Genomic DNA, 7,728 nt, shown 5'->3' on the forward strand with positions numbered 1-7,728 from the left:
GCCTCCCTAACCTGTTCTTCCTCCCACCTATCCCCTCCTCCCACCTCAAGCCGCACCTCCATCTCCTACCGACCAACCTCATCCCGCCCCCTTGACCTGTCCGTCCTCCCTGGACTGACCTATCCCCTTCCTAACTCCCTACCTACACTCACCTTTACTGGCTCCATCCCCGCCTCTTCGACCTGTTTGTTTCCTCTCCACCTATCCTCTCCTCTATCCCTCTTCTATCCGCCTCCCACTCTCTCCCTATTTATTTCGGAACCCCCTTCCCCTCCCCCTTTTCTGATGAAGGGTCTAGGCCCGAAACGTCAGCCTCTCTGCTCCTATGATGCTGCTTGGCCTGCTGTGTTCATCCAGCCCTGCACCTTGTTGTCACAGAAACTCAACAAGTCTGGCAGCATCAAGGGAAGAAGGCAAAGTTAATGTTTCGAGTCCAGTGACTGTTCATCAATTCTCCAGCAATTTCTGTTCTCAATTAAGAGGGCAAGTGGAATGTTGTCAATTATTGTAGGGAAATGGAAGATAAAATTAAGAATGTTTTGCTACCGTTGTACATTGGTGAGACCACATGAGAAGTGCTTTGCACATTTTTGGTCTCCTTATTTAAGGAAAGATATAAATGCATTAGAAACAATACAGAGAAGTTTCACTCATCTGATACGTAGAATGTGGGGTGTTATGAGAGAAAGTTTGAGTTTAGAAGAATAAGAAGTGATCTTAAAAGATATAAAATTCTGAGGAGAATTGATAGAGTGGATACTGAAACGTTATTTCCTCCTGTGGGGGAGACTAGAACTAGGGAACACGGTTTAGGGTCTTGCATCTCCCATTAAAAATGGAGATCAGGCAACACTACTTCCTCTGAAGGTTGTGAGCTTTTGGAACTCTGTGCCAGAGAGATTGGAAACTGGATGATTGAATATTTTTAAATGGAGATATACAGATTCTTGGTTACTGAATTAAAGGCTACTGGGGGAAGGTAGGAATGTGGAATTGAAGTTATAGGCAGATCAGCCACAGTCCAAAGCTGAGCAGGTTAGGTGGATTTGCCGTGCTAAATTGCCCGTAGTGTCCAGGAATGTACAGTCTAGTGGATTAGTGATAGGAAATACAGGGTAATAGGGATAGGGTAGAAGGGTGGGTCTAAGCGGGATGCTCTTCAGAGGTCAAATGTGGACTCAATGGGCCAATTTGCCTGCTTCCACACTCTAGGGATTCAATGATTATATGACCTTATTGGATGGTGGAACAGGCTGGAGGGGCCGATTGGCCTACTGCTGCTCCTAATTTATATGTTTGCATATTAATTCCACAGTCATTTATTATACTTTCTGTAAATTTAACTAAGAATAAAGGAAGATCAATGTATTTTAATTGCTGGTTTGCTGCCTTTGAGAATGTTTTCATTATGCTTTGTGCCAGGAGATTCACACAAGGAAAGGATCAACAGGGAAGATAACTGTGAAATCATGCAAGAACCAATTGCACACAGCAATGGAGGGTCTTTAGTGGGGTTCTAGGTGGACAAACTAACGTGCTGATTGGTTCCTGCTATCTATAATCATCTAGCAGTCTTGTGAACTGTGAAATGTTTATGATAACATCCTCACAGTGTGGGACTGAAGCACCACACACTGCCAAAAATAATTAGCCAGGGTCTTTAGTCTCAATCAAGAACTGCTGCTGGGACTTTATTTTATGTGGGTGGTAGGATCCCATAAGATTGAGGTCAGTTGTGGTGAAATTGTCCATTAGTGCTCATCAACTTGTTTCAAACAATAGCTGCATGAATGAAAATCATTAGGATCATGGTATTATTCCAGCATCTCTCCACCAACACATTTGTGATATTTTGGTTTGGTTTATAATTGTTTTTCTTTGTTGTGAAAAGGATCTGACTGGTGCCTGTAGTATTCAAATTCCAGGTATTTAACTGAAATGAATTATAATGGTATTATATTTCTGATATAGTATGACAAGACAATGTAAATTATGAATTAATTAGATTATTACAGGCTAATGCACAATTTCTTACACATTTCACTAATGAGATGAGTGAACTTCGTCATGTAACCTCTGTCCAATCGACGGTAGTTTAGAGTATAGTGTGATATAAAAGACACCTCAATTCCAAATATAATAACTTATATATTGTCTAATTAATTATCAGACAGAAAATACTGAATGGAGTTGTGTTCTCTTTAAGCCACAAATATAAAGTTAAGATCAATCTGTCAATATGTGTTTATGTGAAATTCTTTATTAAGATCCTACACAGAATCTAAATTGCGACGGAACCATTCCATAAAGTATTCCTGTAAGTCTCTCCCTAGGGCTTTGGGGATCAGTACCCGAGTAATATGGATTAATGAACTGTTCTCCTTACTGATGTGAAGGCTAACCGGAGATTTGACCCGAAATGTTCAAAATCATGAGTGGTCTAGGTACAGTAGGTCAAGAGAAATTCTTCCTTTTGGTGGAAGAATCAAGAATCAGAGGATACTGATTTAAAGTAACTGGCAAAGGACCAAAGCCAATATGAGGGAAAACCTCATTAAATGGATTTACATGTGACTTAGAAAGTTAGAAAACTTAGAAAACCTTTTAGAACGGAGATAAGGAGAAACTTCTTCAGCCAGAGAGTGGTGAATCTATGGAATTCACTGCCACAGAAGGCTTTGGAGGCCAGATCATTGAGTACATTTAAGACTGAGATAGATAGGTTCTTGATTAACAAGGGGATCAAGGGTTACAGGGAGAAAGTGGGAGAATGGGGTTGAGGAACTTATCAGCCATGACTGAATGGCAGAGCAGACTCGATGGGCCAAATGGCCTAATTTCTGCTCCTATGTCTTATGGTCTTACGGTCTTATTATGATGTGATCTTGCAGAAGCAGCATGGATTTGTAAAAGGGAAATCCTATTTAACTAATTTATTTGGGTCTTTGATGAAGTATCAAGCCAGATTGATAGAGGGGAACTGATAGATTTGATACACTTGGATTTTCAAAAGGTAGTTGATAAAGTGCCACGTCAAACTTTGCTACACAAGATAAAAAAAACACGTGATGTAGGGGTAACATATTATCATAGTTTAAGGGTTGGTAAAGATAAAGTTGCCATAGTCCCGCACCTTAGGTGAGGTGGCATCACTCTATATTACAAACTAGCCAGCCAGCGAGCTGAGCTAACTAACCACCGTGGATTGATTTGTTAATGGGAAACAGACAGTAGGGATAAATGTTTCTTTTTTGGTTTGACCAGCTGTAACAGGAAGAGGAAAGCAGCTTATTAATTGAAAGGAGAGAGTTTGCAGAACGTGCTGGTACAGAGGGATCTCGATGTCCTGGTACTCAATCAGGAACAAAAAGTCAGACTCAGCAGGCAATAGGGAATGTGAAAGGAGTACTGTCGTTTATTGCAAGGGGAATGAAACATAAGTGTAGAAAAGTTTTACTGCAGCTGTACAGGCCCTTGGTGAGACCACATCTGGAGTGTACTGTGTACAGTTTTGATCTCCTTATTTGAAAAAAGATATACTTGCATGAGAAGCAGTTCACATGTTTTGCCAAACCTGCTGTGTTTCTCCAGCAAGTTCTGTTTTTGTTCATTTCAGATCACCAGAATCTGCAGTTCGTTGTTTTATTATGTAAATCAGTCCTTTTTTTAAACTTATCCAAGTCATTAATCACTTTACATAATGAACAGTTATATATGGGATTGGATCCAATATGACATCACGGGATGTGACATTATCAAAATATCTTCAATTAAACTGCATCATTCAGCAAATCAGAAATCTGTATTCAAATAAGCTGCAATTGAATATGTAATAAGAGAACATCACAAAGACCTGATGACTATGGTTTACCTCATAATCCATTTATTGTGTGGTGCTGGGTTTTTCAGTCAGTGTGGGTTAATGTTTGTGTGGTACAATTTGTCAAATTATCTCTTCACTTTTTTTTATCACAATGGCTGGATTGGTCTCTGATTTCTATGATTCCAAGTGTACCACTAATCCCAATCAATGCAAGGCCACAGATTCGACAACTTGGTCCCGAATTCGCATGGAAAATATCCCAAATGATTTCACGAGCTCCATCTGCAATGCTTCGCCACCGTCTTCTGATGCACGTTTGTCCAACAAACTGTATTCTGAGTTTGTTAACAATTTCCTAGGAGTGGCCTTGCTGATTGCCTGCTTCGTTATCCTAATTTCCATCACCCTCTTTATTCTCAAGAGAAACAGTATTCACTCTCTATTGAAGGTTAGTTTTGATTATTCATTCATGGGATGTGGGAGTCACTGACATTTGTCACTCATTCCAACTTGTCATTGAGAAGTTATTGGTGAGCCACCTTCCTCCTTTGCTGATCATATGCCCACAGGATTTTGACACAGTGATAGCAAAGGCGCAGCGATAAAGTTCCATGCCAGAATGGCATGTGACTCAGAGGGGAACCACAGGTGATGTTCTTAACTATCATCTCCCCTTGTTTTCCTAGCCTGTAAAGAATGGAAAATGGAGTCAAATGAACCTTGCTGAGTTGCCGTGTATCCTGCAAATAGTACACACTGCATCTATGGTGGTGGAGAGCATGATTGTTTACAATCACAGATTGGATGCTAATAAAGTTGGCTGCTTTGACCAGGATAGTGTCAAGCTTCTTGAATGTTGTTGGGGCTGCATCCATCCAGGCAAGTGGGGAGTATTTCACCACATTTCTGACTTGTGCCTTCTAGATGATGCACAGGCTTTAGGGAGTTAGGACGTGATCACTCACTGCAGAATTCCTAGCCTCTGACCTGCTCTTGTAGTCACACATTTATATGGCTGGTCTGGTTCAAGTTCTGGTCAGTGGCGGTTCCCAGGAAATTGACAGGTGGGGGTGCAGTTCCCCTGATTCCTATTAACGCCAATTTTGTGAGGACTCCTTGATGCCACTCTCTGTCCATTGCTGCCGTTATGTCAAGTCGCTGTCACCCCTCCTCACCTGACCTCTGGAATTATCCTCGTCTGCTCCTGCTTGAACAAGCTGTAATGAAGCTTAAACTATACGTCAGTGATTTACTTATTGCTGAGTAACCACTGCTTGACAGCACTTTCAATGACCCCTTCTTTCAGTCTGCAATTGATTGAGAATGGACAAAGGAAGTAATTGACGAGATTAGTCTTTTCCTTATTCATGCGTACAGGACATACTTGGGCAATTTTCCACATTGTTGGGTAGGTGCCAGTGTTGTACCTGTACTGGAACAGCCTGGCCTGGGGTGCAGCATGTTCTAGAGCACAAGCTTTCAGTGCTATTGCCAAAATATTGTCTAGGTCCATAGCCTTTGCAATATACAATAATCAAGATGTTTTTTGATACCAGTACTTCTGGCTAAAACTATTTGTGAATACGTTTTCAAACTTCTCTTCCATGTTCAGGTCTTGGCCTCCCCCATTTATTCAGTATTCAGATGTTTGTGGAGTCTCTTCCCCTGGTTAGCTGCTTGGTTGTCCACCACCATTCATAACTGGACTGTCTTCTAACCTGTCTAACTGCTGCTTATCACGCAGCTGAGATGTGGCACATTATTAAATAACTTGGCACCTCACCCAGCAGTGAGTATTGCTGGAATCCGGTGGCTCTGAGGAACCCTACTGCACAGGATTTAACACTTGCAATTGCTGGTGGGTTTGCGAAGGGTAGGGGGAGGGGAAAGGCTAGAAACTCAGGGACAAAAGAAAGAAGAGCACTTGCCTGCAGTGTAGCATTACCAGGCTAATGAAGCACTCTGAGGGCTCAGTATTGCTTTACAGAAGATTTAGTTACATTATCAAGGTTAACACACTGATAAATTCATGATAATTGTTTATTCACATCCTTTCACAGTCGCTCAATGACTTTCCCACACAAGAGGAGTCAAAATTACCAATTAATTGAAAACCTGAAGCTTGGTTACTTACTGAATTATTTCTGTCTCTAAATAATTTCAGAGACTTTTAGATCGAATGAGAGAGCGGGGTAATAAATACTGTTTTAACTGGTGGTATTGATTGTGATGCTATCTTTAAGCATTTTAAAGAGGAGCTTTGTGGACAGGGCTGGCTTAATGTGCTGACAGACTGACAAACCCTGCAGCGACAGACTTCCTGACATGAGGCAGAAGAGGTGGGGGAGGGAACACTGAGCCAGCTCCCTCATTTTCTGCAGCTTCAATTTAGCTCTGGAAATCTCCTGATAAACATTAACTGTCAGAAATCACTGGAGGAAAAGGGAACATTGAGTGTGTCTGGGGGTAGCGGGGTAGAGACAGACACAGACTCAGCTTCTGGACAGTTTCAAGACAACATGCCTGCAGCATTAAAGACATGTCACATTGTAGTCAACCCGACTATGATATCCTGAAGTCTCATTCAACAATCCAGCCTCCAAAAGTGATCTTGCTGTAGCTGGTTTTAGTTAACTAGTTATACAGCTGGTATTTTCCCAATCCTCACACCAATTTCCACCTACACCATTACATATTAACACTTTTTTCCACCACTTATTTATTCTTTTTTTTACGATATAAGTCTATAATGTGCATGCATGTAGAGTTTTAATCTTAATGGCTGCACATGATAAATTAATGCAGCACATATGTGCAAATGAACACCTTCAAGGCTTCATTTACGCTTCAAGTTTTATTTTAACACTGCAAGTGTTTCTAAAGGTTACTTTCCTAAATACTATTGGGACCCAGTGCTGGGTCTTTTGGAGGCACAAGGTGGCAAACAAGAAATGACACAGTACCACTGGTAAATTTATAGCATGGAAGAAGCTATATAATGGGCAGAAAATGTTACTTTAAAGAAAAACATCCAATGGTGATGTTTTTCTTTTCATTTGAAACAATAAAATATGGTTTGAACTCAGTGTTCAGCTTCAGTTCCAAGGAAATTAACCACCAGCTTCTTTTCCAAGAAACCTTAAATCTGATGAAAGGTCACAGACCTGAAATATTAACTCAGTTTTCCTCTCCACAGATACTGCCAAGGCCTGGAGTATTCCCAGCACTTTCTGTTCTTTATTTCAGATTCCCAGCACCTGCGGCATTTTGTTTTAGCCTTTACTCATGTCTTCGTCTTGATGAATAGTATTGACCTTGAGGTAAGTTCCAGATGAACCCAACTCTCCTTCTGCTCATCATGTACCTCTGCATCCTGCAAGGGTTGGTGGATGGTGAAGGGGGCACGGAAACCTAAATAACATCCCTTTCAAAAGCAGGGCAAATTTTGGTGGTCCATCCATTCCCAGTGTGGGGGTGCGATGGTCTTGAGCAACATTCCTGAGTTTAAGATGATCAAACAGTCAAGGTTCTTGTCCCTCATTACTACCCAATGCTGTCTTTCTGGAGGTATTTGTGTATAGATCTAGGAAGAGGGTAGGTTTGATTGTGAAGTGTCTCCCTACTGTTTGAGTGGTTTGCCAACATTCATTGTCTATATTTGCACTTTGAAAACAGCCACTGGGAATGATGTACCAGCCTGAATTGTGGCAGTGGTTGTGGACCAAGTAAAGAGAACTTTTATCACAAACATAGGATGGAAAGCAAAGTCCCTTGAGTCTATTGGCCTGTACCAATTATGCTAGCTTGTGTATCGAAATGGACAATTATTATGAATTATATTTTAACATGTAGCCAGTATAAGTTTGGAATTCTCTAACCCAGAGAGCTATGCATGTTCAGTCATT

This window comes from Rhincodon typus, chromosome 27 (assembly GCF_021869965.1).
Source record: "Rhincodon typus isolate 14 chromosome 27, sRhiTyp1.1, whole genome shotgun sequence".
NCBI lineage: Eukaryota > Metazoa > Chordata > Chondrichthyes > Orectolobiformes > Rhincodontidae > Rhincodon > Rhincodon typus.